This window comes from Halichoerus grypus, chromosome 6 (genome assembly GCF_964656455.1).
Source record: "Halichoerus grypus chromosome 6, mHalGry1.hap1.1, whole genome shotgun sequence".
Lineage (NCBI taxonomy): Eukaryota > Metazoa > Chordata > Mammalia > Carnivora > Phocidae > Halichoerus > Halichoerus grypus.
Genome location: NC_135717.1, coordinates 137747009 through 137762223, shown reverse-complemented (window position 1 = coordinate 137762223; position 15215 = coordinate 137747009). Strand labels below are relative to the sequence as shown.

The following is a 15215-nucleotide window of genomic DNA, read 5'->3' as shown; positions in this document are numbered from 1 at the left end:
ATCATTTTCAGTTCAAACAGGACTCACACCATCTGGGGACGCGCACACACACACACACACACACTTTGATCTTGGTCTCCACCTAAAATTCCTTGATAGGGTACAGCTGCCTCTGCACAAATGTCTGCAGAAAGATGAATAGGGGATGGGAATCACGTTTTCTATGGTCTTGACTTTATTTTTTCCCTACATTCCATCACAGCCTATATAGTTGTTTCAGGTTTTAGTTAAAGTTGGTGTTACTAAAAGAAATTATAGGAGTCAAGAGGAAATAATTTTAAACTGTATGCTAAATAAAACTTTTCCCATAGTCTAGACCAGAGGTTGGAGAACTTTTTCTGTAAATGGCCATAGAGTAAATAGTTTAGGCTTTGAAGAGTTTGCCTCTTTTGCAACAACTCAACCCTGCTATTGCGGGGAAAACAGCCATAAATGTTATGCAAACAAATAGACTTGGCTGTGTTCCTATAAAACTTTATTTACAAAAATAGGGTTTGGGCTAGGTTTGGCCTGTGAACTAAAATTTACCGACCCACGGTCTAGTGCAGTACTGCCCAAGAGAAACACAATGCAAGCCACAAACGTGATTTTAAAGTTTTTAGTAGTCACATTTTAAAAAGTAAAAAGAAACAGGTAATACAGAATAATACATTTATTCAACCCAATATAGCCAAAATATTATCATTTCAACATGTAATTAGCATTCAAAAATATTAATGAAGCATCTTCAATTCTTTCTTTGTGTTGTCTTTGGAATCTGATGTGTATTTTCACATTTAAAGCACATCTTAATTCAGCCTAGCCACATTTTGGTGCTCAATAGCTACCTGAAGTAGTAGCTGCTGCATTGGATGAGGCAGCTCTAGACTCTATAGGTATCTCTGGTTACTCACCTGGTTTCCCTTTTCTTAGGTTTATCTATCTGCATACTCTTTCTTTATCCACACAACCTGCCCCAGCATCCTTAATCCTTCCCCTGAGTTTGACTTATTTACTATAGAGTAGCATTCAGGCATTGCTTCAGGGCTGCCCATGGTAACCTTTGTCACTCCAAGTCCTACAGAACTGTGTGTATGTCTGCGGGTTGGGTTGGTGGCTGTCTTAGTCTGTTTAGGCTACTATAACAAAAATGCCATATGCCATGTGGCTTCAACAACAAACATTCATTTCTCACAGTTCTGGAGACTGAGAAGTCCAAGAGAGGGTGCCACCAGATTCAGTGTCTGATGAGAACTAGCTTCCTGCTTCATAGGCTGCCATTTTATTTCTGTGTCCTCACATGACAGAGGGGGTGAGGCATCTCTCTGGAGTCATTTTTATAAGGGCATTAATCTCATTCATGAGAGCTCCATCCTCATGACCTAATCACCTCCCAAAAGCCCCACCTCCAAATACCATCACATGAGGGGTTAGGTTTCAACATATAAATTTCAAAGGGACACAAACATTCAGCCTATAGTGGTGTCCCCAGAGAATCACCCAGCAACCCAAGTTCTAAAGGACAGCCAGAATATGTGTGCACACTCCACATCTGTTACCTTGTGAGGTTTCCCATCAGAATGAATTCTAGATCCTCCTCTTTACATTTTTGTCCAATTATCCAGAAAGTAACTATTGGATCTGGAGTCTCTCTGTTTCTCCTCTCTTTCTCTTTCTCTCTCTCTCTCTCTGTCTTGGTCTTCCTGTGTCTCTTACTATGTCTCATCTTGTGCAGAAGGCTAAGGAATTTAGTCTAGGAGGGCAGCCATGTACCTAGAAAGGAAAGGAGAATGAATTTTAGTGGGTAAATAATAGTCTCCACCAAGGGATATTTTCCTTCCCAGGCTGACTGGGCTGTGAGTGTGGGGATCATTCTTCTAATTTTAGCTTCATTATCTTATATAATGATTTTAACAGTCCTGTGGGATCAAAAGTTTTTATTTCCATTTTACAGATGAGAGAATTAAGGCATTAGGTTATGCAACTTTCACAGATTATTGTTCCTTGTTATAGTATAGTCTTCCTTTTATTATATTTATTTGGGCTATATCCCCAACTAGATCATAACATCATGTTCTCAACATTACAAAATCCAACATCTAGACATAGCAATTGCTTAATAAAGCTTTGCTAATTGAGTAAATTAATGATGAATGTATATTTATGTGCTGATGCTAGAAACTAATAGAAGCAGACTTCTTGCTACACAGGTAAATTATTTTGATAAGAACTAATATTTTAAAATTCAGATACTCAAGAAAACTACTTAGGAGTATCAAGGATGGCTGCTAATTTCTTCTACAATGCTGAATCATGGAATTGTGTTTATTTAATTAGCGCACCAATCCGACATTTAAAAAAAAAACTACTCAAAAAGTGAATTTTTTAACAGTTCAGTCAAATGATTTATACACATAAAATTCACTTGATTAAAAGATAAAGCCTGTTGTAGGTAAGGTCCATCTTTAGATTAGAACAAGAAAAAAGGAAGAAAACTAACACTTATCAAGTAAATTGATAGGCCCTTTATATAGCCCTCACAAAACCCTATTAGGTAAAAAGGATATAAGCATTCATATATGCAGACAAAGAGGCAAAACTTTTGTCGGGGAGGAAAAACTTTACTCTCTTAGGTTCAGTACATGGTGGCCTGTGAATTAAACTAAAAAAAGACAGATTAACAGGTGAAAATGCAGACAATTTTTATTAATATTTACATGCACAGGAGTTTACAGCAAAACTCTCAAAGAAGCAGTTATACTTGGGAACTTTTATACCCTTCTTAACTAAGGGAAGAGAATTTTGGCTTCAAGGGATGATAAATTGTGGGGAAATATGTAGGGAAAATAATGGAAGATAAGGGCTATTTTAGTAAGGTCTGTTTATGCAAACTCATCTTGGTATGAGCTCCCCATCTCTGATGATAGGAGCCATTCTCCTCTCACTGATGCAGGGGGGGCACCTTCCTCAAAGGGAAGTTTATATCCTGGATTGTAGGCAATCAGGGAAGGGCAGGGGACTCTTCCTGCGTCTGTTGGCTTTGCTTTCAATTGCCTTTTACTCAAAATAATCCCTATGTCAAAGTGGAGTATTTGGGGGTAGCATATTCTGATCCCCTTCAAGATTCAGAAAGATTAAATTACTTGTCCAGGTTTACTCAGTTAGTGTATAGAGGACTCTGGGATTTAAATCTACCTCTGCCTGCCTCTACAGCATCTGCTTTTCAAATGCAAACATTCAGAAAACCAGTCTGGTTTTCCTATTCTATGTAATATTGTTGAAATAATAACTTTATCCCAAGTAACTACTATATCTTTTAACATAGCATGATGCTTGTTTAAAATATTTTTATGAGATACCTTATTTGATCCTCCAGGTTGGTAGAAAGGCAGGACTTGCTGAACTGGTTTTACAGATGAAGAATCTAAGCTTATAAAGAATGTAGTGACTTGACCATGGCCAAGCAACTAGTTGCTAACATTGTTGCAACCATATTTGAGGTCTTCTGAATCCCCGCACAGTGCCTTTTTGGGCTATTTCATTATTGTCTCTTCCCTAACTGCCCACCCAATGAATTTAAACAGGATTGTTCCTTTTAACCACAGACCTCTGAGGCATAGCCTCCCAGGGTATATGAAGGTCGCTGTTCTGAAATCATATGCTCTGGGTCCTGGTTTAGTCATTTGCTAGCTGTGTGAGGATAACAGGAGATGCTTTGTAGGATGAACTTGAAAGGAGGTAAGGCAGTAGGGAGTATTACGAGTGGCTTCCATTTCTCTGGCCTCAGGCTTCAGTGTGGAAGAACCTCCACCAGAAAAACTTGGTTTGCTCTTTCCTCTGGATTGTTTATCCCCAGGGCAGAAGGAGTGATCTATCTGACTGGGGAGTCTGGGAGGAAGTACTGGGCAAGCCAAGCCCAGTCCCCTCTTGGGCTCCATTTTCTTCAGAACTTGTCATGCCAGGTCTGCATTCTGCCTTGCTAAAGGTATGGAAGGGCCTGTGACTGCCAGGGAGGCCTGTGTTAGTCAGAGGTGAAGTGTGAGCAGAGCCAGCCATCTGCTGCAGATATAAAACTATGTTCTCCAGCCTACCTTCTCTGTAAGAAGGGAACTATTTTGATGTCCACTTGCTTGCCTCTTCCATCTCTCTTTCAATTGGTTCTAACTCAGGCAGGGAAAATGGGTTTTATTTACTGGCTCCCTGGAAACCCAAGTAGACAGGTTCCTTTACTTTCTTTGTTCATAGACAAAGGGGTCCTAAATTCACTGTAAAATTATGTCTGAGCAAAGTTATAAATAATTTGTGATGTGTGAACCAAGTTTTAACTTGTAAGTGTGAAAAATGCTTTTATGTAATTGTTAAATCTAAATGGGTATTGCTTTCCCACAAAATCACAGTTTTTGTTATTGGTGGTTCTGCTGAAATCTGGAATTTCAGAAGTTTCAAAATGTCTTAAGAGCATACCGGATACAGAGAAAGAATACCCAAAGAAACAGAACTATAATTAGTATGCTAACAAAATATCACAGAAATTGGGGGAAAAAATGGAAGTAAAATACTCTGCCTTTTAAATTAGAGCCATCGAAGTGGTTCGCAGTAGGAAAGTGCTGGGATGCTCCTCTAGCGCTAATTTTTTTTTTTTTTTAAAGATTTTATTTATTTATTTGACAGAGACAGAGATAGCGAGAGCAGGAACATCAGCAGCGGGAGTGGGAGAGGGAGAAGCAGGCTTCCCCTCGAGGAGGGAGCCCGATGTGGGACTCGATCCCAGGACCCTGGGATCATGACCTGAGCCGAAGACAGACGCTTAACGACTGAGCCACCCAGGTGCCCCTCTAGCGCTAATTTTTGATACAAGAAAGTCATAGCCCACTTGGGCCTTAAAAAATTATTCTTTGAACTTAGTAATAGTATCTCTTCTTACTGATGTCTGAGATACCTTCTACTGAAGGAAATCAGTACACTGACTCTTGACAAGATTAGATTGAGAGATATTGCCTGATTGCCCTTCCTCCTTTGGCATCTCAGATACTAGTCTCCTCTGCCATTCCTCCTACTACAGGTCTTTCTTGCTGACCCTTTATCTTCTGCCAACTTTTTAAATGCTGGAGTTCCTGGTCCTCTTATCTACCTTTTCCACGGGCATCCGCATCTGCGTGCCTTGTGTTGAAGATTTCTAAATCCATACTTGCCTCCCACACGATTCTCCTGAACTACCCATTTGAATTCCTAACTGCCGGAGCCATCAGAGCTATCTCAAACACAGAATGTGCAGAACTAAACTCAGTTTGTGCACTCCTGCTCCCACATTGGCAGATTTCATATGAAAGTTGGTTTCTCTGGACCAGTTGGAAAATCTGATAATACCGAAGCCGTGGGGCAACAACTGGCTGGAGCCGAGGAGTAGCTGCCTCTGGGCTCCTGTTGCGCACAGTCCCTTCCACTCCTGGCTGACTTCACATGATCCATCCCTGGCCTGGCAACGGCGGATGTTCGAGTTGGTGACCACTGATCTGGTCATACTAGACCATTTGTTGTATTAAGAAATGGATTCAAGAACCAGATAGCATCCCTCTTTTCTATTCAGGCTGGAATTACCGGATTTTATTGAATCCTGGCTCTACCAGTTACCAGATTAATTGCAACTTTGCCGAAGTTACTTACCCTCTCTGTATCTCAGTGATCTCATCTATAAAATAGTGCTAATAAGTAGCTACCTCACAGGGCTGTTGTGAGAGATAAATGAGCTAAAGCATGAAGGCAACTGAGAACAATGCCCAACACATATGGAGGAGCCATAGTGTCTGCTGCCTCAGCCCTGACTGTTTGTTACTCTCTCTTGGATTTTTGTGACCTATTTTTCAAAACTGCTTTTAAAAGAGATTGTTTTATAAGATTTTGGAAAATAGATTTAATCTGGTTCATGACCTGTAAAGAATACAACCTTGATGCTTGAGACTATGTAAATGCACCTTCTTCATTACTAAGAAGTCTCGTTTCTGGAGTTAAATAGAGGTTCAGTTTGACACCTGAAGTATGTGAGAGTGATAGGCCCAAATTGAATGGACAAATACTTGGTACCAACACATTACATGACTTGGCTGGAGTTTTTCTGTATATGAAATCCATACTCAAAGGTGGAAGTCATTGTTTGAGTGCTTTTGTATTCCATAACTCTATTTCTCAAATGACCTTGAACAACTAGACCAAAACATCTTCGACATGGTTGTTCTCTTGCCAGAAATACTGTCCTGCTCTTATCACACAGCAAATTCTTACCTCCCCTTCAAGATTTGGTTTCAGATGTCACTTCTGTGACATCTTTTCTGGTACCTACTTCTCTATTATTACCACTTACAATTGAATTGTAGCTGCTTGGTTATTTGTCTGTTTCTTTCAGAGTGAATTCCTTGAATTCTGGGACATCTTATGCAATTAACTAGAAAAGAGGTAATTACAGGCTCGGACTCTGGTGCCAGGCTCTGCAGATGTAAATCCAGACCCTGCCACTTAAGGGCTGTGTGGCCTTGGGACAGATCCTGGATGTCTCTGGACCTGAATTTCCTCATCTAGAACATAGGGATAAATAGAGTGGTATCTTATAGGGTTGTTGTGAGGATTAAATGAGCTAAGAGTTGTAAATCTTTACAGGACAGTATGGGGCACATAGAAGACACTCAGTAAAGGTTAGCGATTACTATTATTGTTACTGTTGACTTGATTTTTCCTTAATTTTTTTCCATATTTTATCTCCAGTGTCCCGCAGTTGTTCAAATTTACTCTGCTACAACTGACGAAAATCTAATTTTACTGCTCTTTGCTTCTTCTAGCTTCAAGAACTAACTTTTCAAAATATGAATCACAGTTTGATTCTGCAGAGATAAAATATTGAGAAATGAAAGATATTGAATGTCTAGTATTGGCAAAAGATGCATAGCCACATTCCACGTCTTATTTTTTTGTCTTTTTTTTCTTTTTAAAACTTATCTTGTAACTCCTCCTAACTCCCAGATAAGGCCTTTCTAGGTCAATAAATTGATTCCCTTTTACTTCTATACTACATTTTATTCCCTTCTACCTCCCCATTATAATGTGTTTAATATATATCTATTTAATATTAATTCCTGCTTCATCCTATCAGGGAGTACTTGATATTAACATGACTCATAACTGATGATGTTAACCTTGATCATTTTAGTTAAAGTGATATTTGTCAGGTTTCTCTACTATAAAGCTAATATTTTTCCCTTTCCTTACTCTTCTTTGGAAGTGAATCATTAAATCCAATCCTCAGCCAAGGGGGAGGGAAGTAACCTTCACCTCCTGGAGTGGGGGATATCTACACATATTCTTTGGATTCTTCTATAAGGAGGATTTGTCCCTTCTCCACTATTTATTTTGCATCCAATAATTTTTTTTTGAAGGGAGGGTATGGCAGAAGGGGAGGGAGAGAGAGAATCTTAAGCAGGCCCCACAGCCAGCGCAGAGCCCCATGTAGGGCTCGATCTCACAACCCTGAGATCATGACCTGAGCTGAAATCAAAACTCAGATGCTTAACCCACTGAGCCACCCAGGCGCCTCCACACTCAATAATCTTTATATCAATATGGACTCATGGATATTTATTTTATTCCTTGGGTTATAATCCAATCCTATCATTATTTTGCTACTGAATTATTCCAGCTTTGGCCATTGGGGGCCATTGGGAGCTCTTTCAGATTGACTTCTGTGTCCTTGTGATATGCCCCCATCACTTTTATGTTTATTCAAACTTACAGTAATATAAGATGTTCTAGACTTACCTTGTATTTTCCCTCCTCCAGCCCTAGAATCAGCTATATCTCCTTCTCTTGGAAAAAATGGTAATTAGAAATCAAAATCTGGGTGATGGGCATGCTTATTTTACTAGAATGTCACTACTTCTAGGCCCTCTCAATGGACAGAGCTAGGAAATATATGTATATATACTAAACCTATGTATGCACACATCTATCTATCTATCTATCTATCTATCTATCTATCATCTATCTATCTATAAACATGAATTCATATTGATATTTCTAGCCCCAATCCAGTACTGCAGGGCTCATTTTAGCCTTCTCTCCTTGCTTATTTGTGATTTTTTCCCTCTGATAATGAGAGATCTGCTCCCATTATCTACAATTATTTACTTATTTGTTTGACCCTGGTACTGCACGTTAAATTGTGCCCTCCCAAAGTTCATATGTTGAAGTCCTAACCCCTAGTACCTCATAATGTGACCTTATTTGGAGATAGTCTTTACAGAGGTAAGAGGAAAGCAAGGTAAAATGAGGTCATTAGAATGAGCCCTCATCCAGTTTGACTGGTGTCCTTATAAAAAGGGGGAATTTGGACACGAACACACGCATAGAGAGAAGACAATATGAAGATCTTGGTCAAAGAAGGCCATCTACAAGCCAAAGAGAAAGGCCTGGAACAGATCCTTTCCTCATAGCACTCAGAAGGGACCAACTCTACCAAAATCTTGATTTCAGACTTCTAGTCTCCCAAACTGTGAGACAGTAAATCTCTGTTGCTTAAGCCACCCAGGTTGGTACTTTGTTATGGCAGCCCTGGCAAGTGAATACAAATACCCGGTATACAGACAGATTAGTTTTAGAACTTCTAATACTCACCTCTATGAGAAACAAATTTACCAAATAGAATACAGGGTTTATGTATAGCTGCTTTTGCCTTTAGCCTTATAGTATTTAGTCAAAATACTGTTTTCTAAAATAAGTTCCTTTTTTACCTATACCTCTAATGGGGTTATATTATATATTTGTAATACAATTAGATTAATTTATCAGACTGAATTCCATCCTAGGATCCCTCAACATCCTGGTTGACTTTTTTTTTTTTTTTTTAAGATTTTATTTATTTATTTGACAGAGAGAAAGAGACAGTGTGAGAGGGAACACAAGCAGGGGGAATGGGAGAGGGAGAAGCAGGCTTCCCTCCAAGCAGGGAGCCCGAAGCAGGGCTCAATCCCAGGACGCTGGGACCATGACCCGAGCCGAAGGCAGACGCTTAACGACTGAGCCACCCAGGCGCCCCTGGTTGACTTTTTAAAATGTGAATACAATAAATGATTTTGAGAAATGTATAAAGTCTGTAAGTATTCACTACTGATAGAGTATAGAACAGTTCTAGTACCCTAAAAAGTCTCTTCCTCTGTAGCACCTTTGGAGTCAAGTCTTCACCCCTCCTGAACCCCTGGCAAGCACTGATGTGTCTTCTATCCCTTTAATGTTGCCTCTCCCATATGTCATAGAAATGAAATTATATAATATATAGCCTTTTGATTATGGTTTCTTTCACTTGGCAAAAATGTATTTGAGATTCATCCATGTTGTTGAGTATATTAGTAGCTTGTTCCTTTTTATTTCTGAGTAGTATTCCATTGTACATTGTTTATTTATCTATTCACCTGTGGACAATATCTTCATTGCTTACAGTTTTTGGCAATTAGGAATAAGTTGTCATAAATGTTCACCTCCAGGTGTGTGTGTTTGTGTGTGTGTGTGTGTGTGTGTGTGAACATAAGTTTCCAGTTCACTTGGGTAAATAGCCAGGAGCGACACTGCTGGGTCATACAGTAAGTGTATATTTAACTTTAAAAGGAACTGCCAAACTATCTTCCAAAATGACTGTACCATTTTGTATTCAGATCAACAATGAATGAGAATTCTTGCTGTTCTACATCTTTACTAGTATATTGTACCATCAGCCAGGTGTTTTGTTTTGTTTTAATTTGAGCAATTCTAATAGGTGTGTAATAATATCTAATTGTGGTTTTATTTTGCAAGCACTGCATTTCACAGATCTATCCCTGTTGCCATATTACATTTGACATTCTGCTGCATAATATTCTGATATGCATCCACCACATTTCACTATTCTCCCAATAATGGACACTGCAATTGTCTCCAAATAATATATAATTTATTTTCCTTATTTCTTATGATCTCAGATTTCAATATTTATTTTTACCAACAAGTTGCTTCACAGATGAGGAAAAATAATATCTAAACAAATATCCAAACAAGATCTAAACCATATCCAAAAATCTTCTTGCATAGAGTAGATTGTCAAATTTTCTCACATAGACAAATGTAGAATTGATGCAATTGTCTTCAAAAAAGGATCACTTAATAAAGTGTTATGACTTCCAGTTTGTTTTCAATGACTTTTTTCTTTCCTTTCTCCCTCCCTCACTAGCTTTCTTCTTTGCTTCTTTCCTTTCACTTCATTCTATCAAACAAATATTTATTGACTGTCCTTGCCCTGCTAGTCATTATCCAAGCCAGGAGTATACAAAAACAAGGACACTGCCTGTAGTGACTAATAATCCAGTGTAGTGTGTGTTCGGGGAGAAGGAAACATGGGAACACACATGTATACATAAAAAGTTTCAGAAAGCAGACAAGAGTATGCAACCAGATCTGCCTTGGTGAGTTAGGGAAGATTCTCCAGGAAAGATAAAAACTTGGGCTTGATTTTGAAAGAAAAGTTGAAGGGCGGGAGCAGAAGGTATAAAAATACTTGGTGTGTTGTGGGCCTGGTGAGTAGTTCAAAGTCATAATGTATGGGGTTCATGACCGTGGATAGTGGGAGGTATGGCTAGAAAAAAGGATGAATTCAGATTAAGATGGACTTTGTAAGGCGTTATTTTGTCATGTGACATCAAAGAGCCATTGCAGGTTTTAGGACAGTAGATTTGATTGGAATTTATTTATTTATTTATTTAAGACTTTATTTATTTATTTGTCAGAGAGAGAGAGCACAAGCAGGGGGAGTGGCAGGCAGAGGGAGAAGCAGGCTTCTTGCCGAGCAAGGAGCCCAAGGCGGCACTCGATCCCAGGACCCTGAGATCATGACTTGAGACGAAGGCAGATGCTTAACCAACTGAGCCACCCAGGCATCCCTGGACTTGTATTTAGAACCATAACTTTGGCAATACAGATCAGAGAAGAATAAGAGGTCATTATTAGAGAGACCAATTGCAAAGCTATTATTGCAAATAGTTAAGGTAAGAGCTATTGAAGACCCACACAAAGGAATGGCCTATTTTCTGCCTAAGTTGTCTATTTGTGAAGCAGGAAAAAAGAAGGAAAATCTGGCAAGGCAGAATCATATTTGTCATGCAAATTAGAAAATAAAAACTATCATCAAAGGACAACATAAAAGGGGAGCCTGTGTATCTTGCCTGTGGTGACAGATACACACACACATGCTAACATTGTATAGAACTAAACACACACACACAAGTGGGTCCAAGTGAAACTGGGGGCATTTGAATTAAGATTGTGAATTGTTGTTACCATTGTGGTAAACGGGGTAAAATTTACACAGATCTTTCTGTGTTATTTTGTACAACTGTATGAGTCTATGATCATTTTAACATAAATTTCAATTAAAAATGATAGCAAAATAAAGATATTTTCAGATGAAAATCCATTAATCTGTTTTTGGATGTAGAGAGAAATTTAAGGCAACTTGTCAAAAATTTCCCACTGGAATTTTGATTTTATGTTTCATTTATATAATTTGGGGGAAAAAGGAAAAAATAAAACTATCCAGATTCAAAACTAAGATAACAATTACTTAAATGTATCTTGTGCAGTTTTTACATGATAATTATTATTGGTGCCATTAGACATTTTACATGCTAATTAATTGAGATGGGTGAAAATAAATATTTATTGAGTACTTAAAGTACAAGTCATTGCTCTGGGGACTTACATATATTTCTCTATTTCATGCTAATGAAAAGGCTGATTTTATTAGAATTATTAATGCATTTTACAGATGGAGAAGCATTAAGGGTCAGACTGTGTAAGTACTTTTGCAAGGTCACAGCATGTTGGGATGAATCTATGCCTGTCTGACTTTCAAGCCTATGCACTTTTCCACTACTTAGGGGTTGAAATACAGACATAAACACATTTATTTATTTATTTATTTTATTTTATTTTATTTTTTTAAAGATTTTTTATTTATTTATTTGAGAGAGAGAGAATGAGAGAGAGCAAGCACATGAGAGGGGGAGGGTCAGAGGGAGAAGCAGACTCCCTGCCGAGCAGGGAGCCCGATGCGGGACTCGATCCAGGGACTCCAGGATCATGACCTGAGCCGAAGGCAGTCGCTTAACCAACTGAGCCACCCAGGCGCCCGACATAAACACATTTAAGAAATCATCTCTGTCATCTATTTGTCTGGTTGATTTCTATAGTGTCTGTATCCAATATTTAGAAATGTGGAATGTACTTCTGTGGTAATTGGTGTGGATTATTTCAGCTCAGGAAAACATGATTTAAAATTTGTGACAAGATAACTGTTGATAAAATATTTCACAAAAATAGTGTCAGATACTATTAGAAGACTTCAGGGGAATTCCCTCAACCTTTAAATAAAACAAAAACAAAACAAACCCTCAGTAAGAAGTTTATAATGTTTAACTTTAATTGGGTGTTAATTCTATGTCAGGTATCATGTTAAGCAACTTACATGTTGTTTAAATGTTCACAACAAAATTGGGATGAAAATTGGGCCGTTTGACTCCAAAGCTGCACTTCTTAACCACTAGGCTACAATGCCTTAAAAATCAACCAAATGAAGATAAGGGGGGGATGAAGAAAAAAGGAACTTTAACTGAATGTTTAGCATGGCTCATGATCAGTGACCAGGACCACCATTTATTGTAATTAAATTAGCTGATTAACTGCATTATGCGTTTTGAGGGTCTAAGAGGAATCAATGTGAAAAACTCAATGGTATCTTCAGGTCAGTCACCCTCTACCCCTTTGTCTCATTTTATTTTCTTCATAGCTCTTTTACTTATTTATATCTAAAATTATTTCAGGGGCACCTGGGTGGCTCAGTCAGTTAAGCGTCTGACTCTTGGTTTCGGCTTGGGTCATGATCTCAGCCCCACATGAGGCTCTGGGCTCAGTGTGGAGTCTGCTTGAGATCCTCTTCCTCTCCCTATGCGCCCCCCCCCCCACTTGCTCCGGTTCTCTCTAAAATAAATAAATAAAATCTTAAAAAAAAATTATTTCATTACTGTCTGTCACATGACTTACCTCACTAAAACATAAGTTCAGTAATACCAAGAAACTTGTTTTTCTTATTCAATGTTGTATTTCCAGTGTCTTAAGTTGTTCCCAACATGTATTTGGGACTATCCCAAATGAATGTGTAAATGACCTTCCCTTGACTTAAATGGTAGAGTTTTAGATTTACAAACGATGGTTTAAAAGGCCATATTAAATGACATGCATTATTAGCAATTTACTAGTGTTTCATTCCTTAGATTGGCTAAGATACACTGGAAGAAGGGAAGGAGAAAGCTGGAGGAAGGAGCTGGAGGAGGAGGCTGAAGAAAAGGGGAAAGAATATAAACTGGTAATGATAAGCCCTTAAATATGGGGGTGAGGGTTGAAGCATCAGAAATTAGGAGCCTTAGACCAGTGACTCAAATTGATGAGGCTTCCTGGAGTGGGATAGAAATCATCATGAAGGCTAACTTCTCAATTTGATCTCAGAAGTTCTACAACCGCAAAGATTTAAAGAGAGGAGGTGAAAGTAATTTAGGTCACTTCTAGTATGCTAATTACCTCGCATTGTGCATAGCTTTAATTAGAATAAAATAATCTTGAGGTTTCCATTGAAATTAGTGCCAAGTGTATGTACATTTTGGGCACTGGTCTACCTACTTTATGTCTTGTGGATTCTTCATGAGGAGTCATTACTGATATTATTATAATTACTTGTTAACTTCACATCATTGTCGAATACAGACAGTAGGTTAAAACAAACAAACAAACAAAAGAATCACATATGAAGAACCAAAATGAGTGGGTACACTGAGGCATCTGTAGCTTAGAATGGGAAAGGCAACTAATTTTAATGAGGTTGGGGATGCAAGAAGAAAATCTAGATCCTTTAAAATGGAATACAGTTGTTAAACGTGAGCATTACAATAGATGACTCCAGGCAGTTTGAAATTTAAAGGAATGAGCATGTAGAGAAGAGGTTCTCAAACTTTTTGGTCTCAAGACCCCTTTACACTCTAAAACTTAGGGACACCAGAGAACTATCCTGTGCATTCTAGGTACTGATATTTATCATGTCAGAAATTAAGAAATTTTAAAAGTATTCATTATTTCATCTAAAAACAATAAATCAATTAAATATTAACATAAAAGAATCTTTTATATGAAAAGTAACTTTCCAAAACAAAAAAATTAAGTAGAGTGGCATTGTCTTACGTTTTTGCAAATCTCCTTAATGTCTGGTTTAACTGCAGATGACTGGATTTTATTATCTGCTTCCTTTTTCAATGTTTCCGTATCACATGTCATGTAGTCTCCGGAAAACTCCACTGTACACTTGTGAGAGAATGAGAATGCAAAAGGCAAATAACGTTTTAGTATTATTATGGAAATACTTTCGACTTCCCCCTTTAAAGGGTCTGGGAACCACACTTTGAGGACCACTGTTAAGAGTTAACATCAGTCGATCCAGCATCAGTTGAAAAATAGCCATGATGTTTCACAGGCCTGAGGATTTACATAAAATTTATTTTTTCAGCAAGATGAAACAACAGTGTCCTCATTATAAAGCATTCAGAGAATAAACAAACATTGCCATTTTCATCCATCAAAAGAACTGAAGTAGAAATGAGGGATCGCACGTTAGGTAAAAGGATGGAGGAGTAGGGATGAGGAGGCAGCCCCGGAAGCCACTGAGACCCACCAAGTTAGGAGACGCAAAACCTGCAGAAGACGCCGCCAAGGTGGTCAGGAGGAAAGAACTGTTGTTCTTAGGGGAAAATATGGGGGGGTAGGGAAAATGGTTACCGGGGACCGGGGAGTTGAAGGAATTAGGCCGGGACAGGGACAAGCGGTAGCTGCCCCACCCCGCCCTCACGCCTCCCTGCACCAGGCCGAGGAGGACGAGGTGGGCCAGGGGCGAGGCGAGCGGGTCAGGGAGCTTCCCGAGAACCTTCATGTGCAGCGGGGAGAAAAGAGATTTCTTTTCATGTGCAGCGGGGAGAAAAGAGATGGCGCGGCGCGTAGCAGGGGGCGAAGGCGGGAACCCTAAGACCCCAAGCACTGCGCAGAGGGTGTGGAGGTCTTCGGGGAAGAAGGACAGTTCTGTTGCTAGGCAACTCGTCCTGGGCCCGCCTCCCGCTCGCGTTGCTAGGAGA

General features: G+C 38.9%; 1 long non-coding RNA gene across 1 annotated transcript; it reads right to left on the bottom strand.

The window, feature by feature from the left end:
- Positions 1-637: 637 nt before the first annotated feature.
- Positions 638-15171, bottom strand: LOC144382403 (uncharacterized). The gene is made up of 3 exons (XR_013449284.1): positions 14762-15171; positions 14275-14394; positions 638-1752 (listed from the first exon to the last, which is right to left on the bottom strand). It is a non-coding gene; the product is annotated as an uncharacterized LOC144382403 (long non-coding RNA).
- Positions 15172-15215: the final 44 nt, after the last annotated feature.